We start from the raw sequence: 12879 nt of genomic DNA, 5'->3' as shown, positions 1-12879 counted from the left end.
GAGGTAAATAGTGGTGTTCCCCAGGGGTCTGTACTGGAACCAGTCCTATTCAACATATTCATAAATAATCTGGAAAAAGGGGTAAACAGTGAGGTGGAAAAATTTGCAGAGGATACAAAAATACTCAAGATAGTTAAGTCCCAGGCAAACTGCAAAGAGCTTCAAAAGGATCTCTCAAAACTGGGAACAAAATAGCAGATTAAATTCAAATGTTGATAAATGCAAAGTAATGTACATTGGAAAACATAATCCCAATTATACATATAAAATGATAGGGTCTAAAATTAGCTGTTACCACTTAAGAGATCTCATTTTCAGAGAACTATCCACAATGACTCCATCCACTCAATGTGCAGTGGCAGTCAAGCAAACAGAATGCTGGGAATCATGAAGAAAGGGATAGATAAGAAGACAGAAAATATCAGACTTGGGCATAGCATATAAACCTATGATATACCCACATCTTGAATACTGTGTGCAGATGTGGTCAACCTACCTCAAAAAAAGATATGTTGGAATTGGAAAAGGTTCAGAAAAGGGCAACAAAAATAGTTAGGGGTATGGAACAGCTTCCATATGAGGAGAGATTAATAAGATTGGGACTTCATCTTGGAAAAGAGATGACTAAGGGGGGATATGACAGAGGTCTATAAAATCATGACTGGTGTGGAGAAAGTTAATTAGGAAGTGATATTTACTCCTTCTCATAACACAAGAGCTAGGGGTCACCAAATGAAATTAATAGGCAGCAGGTTTAAAACAAACCAAAGGAAGTATTTCATCATCTTGTTTTGTCTTCTAGGAAACAGGATCAGGCTTTAACAACAGCTCCTGCCCATCTCATCCAGCTTCTTCTCCTCCCCCACCCGTTCCCAAACAACACTTATTACCATCTAAGACACTATCAAACAAGGATTTTTTCCTTCTGAAGACTCTCTCCAGCTACAGAGAAGGGGAACAAACATGTGAAATGTATTTAGAGGATACTCAGCAGACTACACAGAGTTAAGTGGACCCTCTCAGAAAGGAATAAGCCTCAAGGGTGCTATAGATTTGATATACACAAGTTCCATTAGCAATTAGACAAAGTAAATTCTAGTATTTCCTGTATAGTTAGGAGTGTGTTATTTTTGTCTTTATAAACCCATTTTAAAGGTGTTTGTGACAAATGTTTGAACCTGCTTTGCAGCAAATTATGTGAGGAACATGTAAGCTTAGAAAAGTGTGGTTTGAAGCACTATTTGGAGCAAAATCTGCTTAACCTTTAAGTTCCAGCAATACAACAAGATAGCTATTACTAATTAGGTCTCTTTTCCTGTGGCAACTTCCTATGTGACATTTATTATATAGATCAAATATTTCTGGTTATAACTCTTCATTGCAACAGACTAAGCACTTGTCACTATGAGACTTGGTTCCATCTGAAATACCCGCTTCCTGTTCTGATCATAGAAGGCAGAAACAGGCAGCCATGAATCCCTGCCTTTTCTTTCACATACAGATTGAATAGCTACATGCAGAAGACCATTACTAAGAACATAGAATATCAGGGTTGGAAGGGACCTCAGGAGATCATCTAGTCCAACCCCCTGCTCAAAGCAGGACCAATCCCCATTTTTTGCCCCAGATCCCTAAATGGCCCCCCTCAAGGATTGAACTCAGAACCCTGGGTTTAGCAGGCCAATGCTCAAACCACTGAGCCTCCCCCATGTCTCAGCTTGGTTTGCTTTCTGAACATCTTTTTGATAAATTACTTTTAATTGACACAAGCAGAAGTTTGGCAAGAAACAAAACTGCAGAAAGTTCTCTTCTCCCTCCCCTTGCCCCCTACACCTCACCCCTTTTGAGCGTTTCTGGTCACTTCACTTAGAATTAAATAGCATAAAATAAACCAACGATGTTAACAAAATATGGTGACTGTGTGATCTTTCCAGACACCATGGTGATGAGCACCTTACAAATACTTGCTACTGTAATGATAATATTCTGGACCACTTTATAGTGGTAAAATCTGGGGCCTCTGGATGTGGTTAGTACAGAACTTTGAAAGCGTCTGGTGGAAAGGGTATAGAATAATAACTCCTCCCACTTGCAGTCACTTATATGACTGAACCTAAGGAAAAAGGTATAATTTTCCCTATTTGATATGGTTATCAAACCACATACAAATGCTGAAAAGGTTGCTTATTTAGGGTTAAGTATTCACTGGAATTTGACAGACTATAAGAGGATGGTTTTTAGGGCCTTGTAAAGTCCTTGATACAGATTTATGTAATTATTATTATTATTTAAATCTATAGAGCATTTTGGGACACAGTTTTTACAAAAGACAAAATAAAGTTGTATTTTATTGTAAACTGTTATCTTCTTTGGTTTACTGGTTAAACAACATTAATATATGATCAACTTTAATACATTGAAAATAATAATGGGGTGAATGACGTAGTTTACAGAAGTCCCCAATCACAACAGAGCCTGATGTCTTTAAAGGAGTTCTTATCCTTGTAGCGGCCCAATCGTGTAATCACATGAATAACTTCACTCACGTCAGCAGTCTCCTTGGATTCTCTAGGGCTGCTCACATCAATATAGTAACTCATGTGCTTAAGATACAAGCTTACATCTTTAATTAAAAATTACTTTCATTAATATAGGAACAAATTCTCTCCCCAAGCCCCAGCATGGATTACATGGTCTGGATACCAGGGGTCTCTGCAGGGAGTAAAGTCCTGCAAAACTCTGGTTTTAGCTCAGAGAAGCTAGGATTACATTAGTACTTAACTCACCCTATGGTGCCCAAATACAATCTAGTCTCTGATTAGGAGGCTGTACAGTGCTTGATCTTACATGCCATATTATTATGCCATATGAGCTATGATAACCAAGTATTGCAGGTAGGTGGTAGAGGAAGGTGCTGAGAAGGATGCTGGAATATAAACTCTGAATTTCCTGATGCATTATCTTTTCCCTACTTGAATAATCCCTCCTTTTGAAAGCCACATTTTTAATCTGTTTATTAGGATCACAGAGCAGAGAATGAAAATAGTGATATTAAACTGAGACTATTGTTACTTGTCTATTGTAATTCACAAAACTATAAGTTAGGTAATCATGTTAATGAGATATTTACAGCCTAGAAATTAATTATGTAAATCACACCATGAATGGGGAGGAGGAGGGAAAGGAAAAATAAAGGTTTGCACATCAGTCTAACAATGCCTCTGAACATCATTCCAAAGCGAACACATGCTACTGAAAACCATTTCCTCTTCTACACTTGAGACCCAGCAGGCTTGATTTATCTGTCTGTGTTTGGGGTATATGTGTGCAGTCTGCACATGGTGCAGATAGAAGGCATGCATAGATTCCATTGAAATTTACCCCTTAAAATTTAAGCCAAAATGGCTGAAGAAACTTAGAGCCATATTTTTATCCTTACTTTTCAAACAAAACATTTATTGTTTTCGGTTGTAACAGATATGTATATAGGATGGAAAGTGTGCATGATATAGTCGTATATTGTCCTAATTCTACCATTGTCATTCCCCTCCCATAAGATTTTCAAAAGACGAGCGATAGTTTGAGGATTCTAAGGAAAAACAGTCTGGGCAAAATGACTACATAAAACAAGGTCAGTTAAGGACAAAGTAAGGGCATCCCAGCTCTAATGACCCTTTAACAAAAGGTTCCATGTTAAATGAATTCAAAGGAAAGAATGTGTGTCTAATAGTTACAGCAAGGGCTGGGAGATAAGATTTCTGAGTTTTACTTGTGACAACTGGCTTGCTCTGTGACCTTGGGCAACTTGTTTACCTTTTCTGAGGCTTGTTTTTTCCCCCCATCTGTAAAAACAAATTATCCTTATCTGTATCAATGATGTGATTACTCAAAGATCTACTTGTAAAGGAGTTGTGAAATCCTCAGATACAGGCAATATATGTGTACAAAATTATTATTTTAGTTTCTTTGAGTTTTATAATATACGGAAAATTGCATAACTTGACTATTCAATGAAATGATAAAATATTTCCAATAAATGACTGTAGGCAGGGAGCCTACTGTAAATAAGAGATTTGATCTCTCAAAAGAGAAAGCTTTTAGTTCTGAGAGTGGGACTGTGGAAATGTACCTCTCCTGGAAGTTGTTCTTACACCTGAATAAGACCAATAAGTTCAGCAATGAAGCCATACTATAGTCCCCTTTAGAACGACAAGGTCAACAGAGTCATTTCCCAGTTCATTAAACCATAATGTTCGTAGCAATTTTTAAAGCTATGTTGACTACTTAATCCAAAAGACAATGGGAGGATGGTCAAAGCAAAGTCTGAAACCAAGAAATTGTCTAGCCTTGAATAGGTGTTAGTTGTATTCAAGTTCTGCCAGCCATAGGCTATGCTAGCAGATGATCCCGAACCAAGGAAAGTATATCCTAGTAAAACTATAGACCAGATACACAATACTGATCAGTTACCTCCGTGTTCTAGTGTCTGTACTCCCCATAAAGAAAGATTACACAGGGGACAGTTCAATCTTTCATGAAAGGAAAATCAAATAGGGTTTACCATTTCTTTAATGTAAGACTGAATCTCCTAATGAGGAGGAGGGGACTGTGATCCAGCAAAAGCTTTTCTCATTAAAACTGTCAATTCCATGTTTCTAAAAAAATTGATTCAGTGAGGTGCATGTTGATGATCCTGTGAATTTTAACAACTTTAAGTCAATTACACCAGCGTCCCAGCACACAATTACAAGTTATGCTGGGGATTTTATCTTTTTTCATTTTAAATGAACTCGGTGAACTAGAGCTAGGAGAGAGAGAGGGGGAAAATGAAAGATGTGTAGAGGTGAACAAAAGCTCTCTCCTCCACACAACTTTCATAAAATGTACAATCACTTAAAGCACCGCTGCAATAAAATTTAACAACTTCAGTTAAAAGGTGAGGCATATTATCTCTTTTCAGAGGTTAACATTGTGGTGGAGATAGTACAGATTTGTGTTTTATTTGCAAAACAGATTAAACATAACATAAGGATAAAATTAAAGCTTGCTGTGGAAAAACTACAAAGATTAAAGTACACTGTGTATGTTGGGAATGATATGCATGGCTCCTATAAGGATCACTGGTCGTCATGCATGTACATCTAAATCCTTGTGCCTGGATATGAGAACAGAGTCCATAGTAACTAGGACCTAGCAAAAAGCAGACTGGGGAATCCTGTGAAGTAAGAAAAAAGAAAAGAAAAACAAGTCTATAGTACATGAAAAGAAAGTTGTACTGAAAAATGTAATATCGATGTATGTAAAACACCCGAGTCAACACATTTCTCTCTAACTTCGCGATTGATCAGTAAGCCAATAATTTATGGGCAAGCCTTGTTAAGTTTTATGGCTAAACTAACCTCCTTCCCCTCTGCCCCCCAGCAACAGAGGTCCTTTTAATTTGAAAGGCTTCTGTTATAACCACCCACTGTTTGTTTGTGAACTTGGTGACAGCACAAGTGTATCTAGGGTGAGAGCTGTTTTATGATTAATGTGTTCATTAGTTTAAAAACCGGATTGCTGTTATGAGCGATCAAGACATTTATTTTAATGGGGTATAGCCTTTTGTGCAAAGTTGTATCAAATCATAATGCTAGAATGGATTTCATTGGCGGGATTTAGCATTTTTGTCCAGATTAATGCCTAAGAAATTATTCCTAGAACTTATTGCCTGTATAAATTTCCATCCTATTTCAATTCTTTACACAAACATGAAAGCTTAATGCAAAGCTTACCTTTTAAAGAAAGAAATAATATGCTGCACAATACAAAATTTGGTTCAAAATTTTTTGCATTAATTTGATAAGTCTTGGTGAATATTATCGATAAAAGCATATTTTCCAAACCCTTTAAGGATGATAATCAGTTAATTGTTAAACACCTGATTTGGTGTTCTACTATTCTGAGCTTGGCAAGTTGCCCAAAATTATTTTAATGTAGACAACTATACACTTTATATTTTTATAAAGAGAAAAGGGTATTTGTGCCATGGTATAAGACTGTAATCCAAAATTTCCTTGAAACATGATTTTGCTACATGCTTTATCTATACAATGATTTATGGCTATGTTATGGCTTTAGGCCAAGGTCATAACAAAAGAGGTGAAGGGTCAAACTGCCCCACAGGGAGCACCAGGAGGCATTCTTTGGGACTTCTATGGGGTGCAGCACACTGCGTTCTTCATAAGGGTCCTGCTCTACAGAAGGGGAACAGGGAACAACTGTATGACTCCCACAGAAGTGGAGAGGGACTGCAAAAGGGGAGGGAATAAGCCTCCTTTCATTATCCTTGCCTATTGCATCCATGTCAAAATGCCAGGAACAGTCTGACCATAAGCTGATGAATGTTGCAAACTACCGATTTAGGTTATTTTGAATAAAAAAAACCCCATACATTTGTTTGTTAACTGATTTCATCAAAACAGGAAGATGTTGGTTCTTCTACTTTATATAAATTGAGGCTCATTATAGTATCATTCATGTCATATACAGAGTGAGTCACTTAGCATCTGATCTGCCATTCTGACGTTGATTGGTACACCTTAATCCACAAGTAGTGCAATTGAGATGCCAAAGTTTAGGGGTAGTATGATATGAATACAGAATAATCTGCACCACTGCAAATGCAGGGCTGTGCCGAACAGGCACAACTGAGCCCATTAGACACTGTTTTGGCATGTGTGTAACCTTAAGCAGATGAGTAAATCCACTGAAGACAATGGACCTACTCTCCTGCTTACAGGTGTACAAGTTCAGGCACCTTGTTGGATCAGAACTTGAGTGTATCAGTTTATCAGTTATTTAAAATGATGTACGGGTGTTGTGAATTTATTAATATTTGTTAAACACACAGAGCTCCTCAGAGAAAAGGTACTATGGAAAGGGCAACATATTATTAATTTTGCTCGATTGTATTTTATACCTTTAATTAGTCTTCAAAATCCTAACTTGAAAAAATAGTGTGTAAATAATGCATAATTTAAACAAAGGTTAATTTAAGTAGCATCTGAAATCATAATCAGGTCATTTTTTCGGAAGGATATTGACTGTAAAAATAACTTCTTGTTCTGAAGCTATTCTCAGTATAATATTTTGCCTACTAATGCCAGAAATACACACAAGTGGAAGAAATATAAACTGGACTATAAAGAATGGAACAGAATATAATATTCTACATATTTCAGGGCTTACAAACATCTCTCAAGATGTAAGAATGTTTATTTTTTTAAAAAAAAATATCCATGGCTTTTAATATCAGACCTGTGATGTAAAATGTGATTATGCTATCACATTATTGACAAACTTCTTTATCAGCATGAAGATTTTTTTTAACTGGCCATAATACAGAAGATAAACTTGTAAATACTATATAATTAATTATGGCTAACCACAAAATAAAATGCATGACAGATAAATCAATCTGTAGAAAACACTGAGCTTAAGCTGCCTCCATTTATGTTTGTTTCAATAAAATGCCTAATTTATATTATTTGCCTTTTATTTAAACATAATTAAAATACTTCTAATCTTTTATAGAAAACTGCACAAGTCCCACTCACCATAACAATTAGTGAAACCTTTATTTGGGTAAACTAATGTATATTGTATTTTTGGCAATTTTTAGAGGCAAATTCTATATGGATTTAGGGTTTTTAAACACCTCTTATTCAATTGTTTCACTGTTGACCTTAGGCACTTTAAAAACATCAGATTAGAGTTTGTGAATTCCAGCCTTCTGTTGATAAAATTGGATTCTGCAAAGTATGACCCATGGCAACAACTTAGTTTTCTTTTTTTTCAGCAGCAGCAGTTTTCAGTACAAATGAAATACACAATAGCCAGTGAATGCCAGAATGCATGCCGCACCAAATATTATCATAACAGCACTTGCATGGTATGAGAAGGATAAGATTCCTCCCTTATGGATTCTCCATTAGTTAAGCAACTCACATGAGACACAGTTTATTGCTAGATCAAACATGCCTACATTAGTCTTTACAAATAAGAGATGCTCAAGCCTGTCTGTACTCACTAGGGTCCCTTCTTTCTGCAGTAAAGCCTTAGGGATATTTCAAATGTATTTCGAGTACACGCGGGGCAGTGAGCTATTCAGAAAAGGTCAGATTTACTTCCATTGCAAGCCCCTACAAACCTATTAAAGCTGCATGGGGATCTACCCACTAAGCATCCACACACGGGTCTTTATGCAACCTCTGCATGCAGAAGAACTGCTCTCCATGCTGACCCAGCAGCTGGCCACTTTGGGGATGGGTTGGAGAAAGACACACATTATATGGATTCAGTATCCCCAGTACCATGCACCATCCTTGAATTATGTGGCAGTCCCACATCCTGGCTTTACACTGGGAAGGTTTATTTCACCTCCCTACACGCCATTAAGTGCCCAGATATTTAGGTTTTAGGTAGGTGGAGTGAATATCACCCAAAGAAAATAGCATCTCTCATCACAGATTAGGTCTCCTTTCCAAGTACTGTAAAACCCCTTCCTGATACCTGTAGACCTTTTGTCATGGAACCTCCCCCCCACTACAAAATTGTAAGTAATTACCAAAATTCTATTTAACAGACAAAGTACAAACTAGTGGGTGTAAGCAGAAGCTAGACAAATCCAGACTACAAATAAGGCACAGAATTTTAACATGAGGGTAATTAACCACTGGAACATAAGGAAATGGATTCTTTGTCACTTGACATCTTTCATCGGGATTGGAAACCTTTTGAAAATATATGCTCTAGTTCAACTAGAGGCTATGGGCTTGATGCAGGAGTTACTAGATGGTCTGTGTTATACAGAAAGTCACACTAGATGATCAGGGTGGTCTTTTGTGCCCTTAAAAACCAGAAATCTTATTGAGAAGTAGTACACGAGACCAGAAGCTACTGGGTAGCAGGATCAAGAGACAAATCTAGAAACCTGTAAGATTGATTTCTTCAACCGATGTAAAACCATCATTCAAAATACTGGGTAGGGGAGAGGGGAACCTGGATAAACAAAATTTTAAGACAAAATTTTAAATAGGAGAATACAATAGAAATACTGCTATAGATAAAACCCCCTGAAACTGCAAGATCAGTATGGGCAAACCCTTGCAACTCCAGAGGGTTTTGCCCATGTAGATCTCACTGCAGGAACAGAACCAAGATCAACCCAACAAGTTCTTATATCAAAAATTAATGGAGTGAGACACCAACTGGCTGAAAACAAGCAGTAGAAAGAATAGCTATCAGCGGAAAATTTTCAAAGTGGGAAGGGATATGGTTTGTGTAGAAGCTGAAAACACAACTTTTTGAGAACATATTTAAGAAGAAACATAATAATGCAGAGCAGGCTTGTGTACCCCAATGAACTGGCAATATTCTCATTGACTTGTTCTAGGGTTAGGTACTGTTTCATGCAAAGTCACTTTGACCAGTCAACAGTGCTACTCAAGAATCTGGTCATGATTCTTCTTCAAAAACATTTTCCTTTTTCAAGAGTTCTCCAAGCATATGAAGAATGACTCATGGCCAAGGAGAAAATATGGATGATCCCCCAGCTCTCAAACCTGACCCAAACTGTACCTGTTCTCTCTTCCCATTAAGGTTCTTCTATTTCTCGTGTGTGTGTTGGGGGAGTTGGGGTGGGGGGGAAGCAAGGACATCTCAAGTACCCAGCAGCCTTTCTTCAAGAAAGAACACTTGCTTGATAAATAAGAAACTGATAAATGTAAAGGGGGAAAAAGCCAAACTGCTGACTACTTGGGGAGCATTGTGGTTGAAAAGACTGAAACACAACTGAGTCAACCTAAGTATTATTTTCATGCAGTAAATGAGACTGACAGTTTATGGAGTTTAATATTAAAGTCTGATTCTATTTCTCTAGACTTTTTCTTGTCCTTTATAAACACCTTTTATCTAGCCAGTATTCCTTTTATAGAAGTACCTATGGTCAGCTCCCAATACTGTGTCATTAGATTTAACTCTTATGCTTACTTTCCCCTAATGCAGAGCAACTATCACATCCCCTGGCTTTTCCAAAACAAGATAGATATTTTTCCATTTCCCAAAAATTGGATGGTCCTAAATATTGTAGTACTTGGTGCTCTCATCTGTAAACTTGCAAATTATGTGTTCCTTAAATCTACAACAGCAGGCCTTTTATTTTGAAAGCCTATTTTTAATTTTAACAAATTCAGGCCTGATGTAGTTGTGTCCCTACTCTCTCTTTCCCTCCTATTATGCCTGCTTGTTGTGAATTATTTTCAAGTAAATTCTTTGGGTCAAGCATCATTACCTCTTGTGTGTTCACATGACACTCCGCACAATAAATCTCAACCCTTGTTGAGTCATTTGGGTACTCTAGTAATAAAAATATTTGTGTGCACAGAGATAAAAGCGAAGATTGAAGTTTTCTAAGCACAGCAAATGTGCAAACTAAGCAGTGGAAGAGGAAGGTTCTCTCTGTATTACCCTGGTAAAGTGTTACCCTCACCTATTGAGACAATACCTCTAGGAATAATTCAGTTTTTATGCCAAATCAACTTCCTGGACTCCGTTGTTGTTGCCAACTCTGGTGGGGATTTGGTAGTGTCTCTCCAGTAGCAATTTCACAAAGAGTAAATTACTAACAGAAAGTAATTAGAGATGTGTCTACTTGGGCAGAAGGAACAAGAATGAACCCTACAGTAAGTCCATTGAGTTATGCTTTAAGTTGATTTTGATTGTATTTTTAAGACAATGGGCAGCACAGATAATGCTATGCATTTGCAGATGACATTTTAATGGACAAGTACCCCACTGGTAGTGGATGCAGCATTTGCCATTAATTGTACTTTGACTCATTAACTGAGCAGAAACCTGGTAAAGATAATGACCAATGTTCTATAATTTTACCATATTTGTTAGGTTTGACTTAAAGAAGGAGTTTAATGCAAAAATGATTAAATAGTTCCCAAGCAAATTAGAATTTACGCTAATTGTGATATAACAAACTCAGAAGCTTTTCTATGTCTTGGGGTAATATTTTAGATGGCTATTGCTGAAGAGTTATTAATAAACAGGGATAACTCTCTTGTAGAGTTCTTTGAACAGGAGGTTGGTCCTGTATGAGTAACTGTCTTAAAAAAAATTAAAATAGTTAAGGCTATGTTGGAACTTCCAGTTTATGCTCTATTTCCAGTTGATCACAGTCTTTCTGAATAAGGATTCTCTTTAACTAGAACTCCCCATGCTTGAGTTCAGGTACATCTCCCCCCACCTCAAAGTTTTAGGAAAAATCCATTCAACCTTTTTTGAATAATGCAAGGCTAACATTTACACCTTTTATACTCAATTTTAAAGGTGTGTGTGTGTGTGTGTGTGTGTGTGTGTATCAGTCTTATAACTATAGTTCAAACTTTACAATGTGCAGATGGGAGTTACTCAGGGATAATGGTGAAGGAGAAGGCTAGTGGGGATTGCTGTCATGTATTAGCCCTCCCCACCCCACCTTTAGCGTTGTTCAGTACCATCATATTGTGCAAATAGGCCCCAATCCAGCAGCACATTTAAAAATATTATTAAAATTAAGTTGACTTCAATGGGATTATTCACATATATGAATATATGCATATGTGCTTAAGTGTTCTGCTAGATATGGGCAATTCTCAACCTGTGGAAACCCAATTACTACCGTTGTCCTTCCTTAACTTCCTATTGTCTGTCACATATTCAGAGCTATGCTACCAAAGAAGTTCTACTTCTGGACTAACACGGCATTATAACTAATATTGGGGATGACTTTCTGCAGAGATTTCAATGCAGAAATCATTTCTTCAGCCTTAACAAATCCAGGGCATAAAGCTTTCTAACTAGAAAATGTTATGGCATTAGAGAACTTCAGTGCTTGGGGGCTCCATAGATTCCTGTGTAGGCAACAGGGCATGAAGTGTTTTAAGCACTTAAGATCAATTTTTTTCAATTTAGAAAACAGGTAACAGTCTCTCCCATGAAATTTTAGGTTGTGTGAGCTGAACAGCAATTCCAAGCAAGTATTCTAGAAACAACTAATGAAAGTAGCAGATTAATAATTTTGCAAGTCGCGTTTGTGGGGATTTTTTTTTTTTTTTATAAAGGCAGATTCCTTTTTTAAAAAGGGACATTGAATAGGATTTGTGGCCTGCTCATGATGGCCAGTATAACTTCCTCTTCCTCTTCTTTCAACTCCACTTCTTGATCATGCATAGCAACATTGTGATGACCAACCTTTCATGTTTGGGGCAGACTGTGTAAAAACGCAAATGCTAAAATGAGATACGTAAAAACTTCAGGAGTTTTCTTAAATTAAATTGAGAAGAAATGGGTTGGTTAGTTCATGTGAAAATTATCAGCTCACAAACCAAACAGACCTCAGCTGCTGTTCTTCCCCAACTAGGGTGACCATATGTCCTGATTTTATAGGGACAGTCCTGACATTTGGGGCTTTGCTTATATAGGCGCCTATAACCCCCCCCCCCCCAACCCCCATCCTGATTTTTTAACACTTGCTGTCTGGTAATCCTATCCCCACCCCATGCCCCAGACAGTAACAAGTAGCCAAAGATAAACATTCAAAATGAGCAAAAGTAGAAGCTGAAAACTGGAATCTCTCATTTAAGTGCTTCATGTTGCCATTTTGCTTTTCATCTTGGAAAGTTACGAGACCTACTTGTGTGGATTTCATAAGCTTTGCATTCCAAAAATTACAATGTGCACAGCTAAACACCTTTTATCTTTTACTTAAAAAAATATCCAGGGTAATTACGATATGAAGCCTTTGACCGATGTGAGAAAAGTATACATATAAGATGGTAAATTAAGTTC

Source organism: Lepidochelys olivacea (assembly GCF_965140295.1).
Source record: "Lepidochelys olivacea isolate rLepOli2 genome assembly, chromosome: 9".
Taxonomy (NCBI): Eukaryota; Metazoa; Chordata; order Testudines; family Cheloniidae; genus Lepidochelys; species Lepidochelys olivacea.
Note: the sequence above shows the minus strand (reverse complement) of the source record.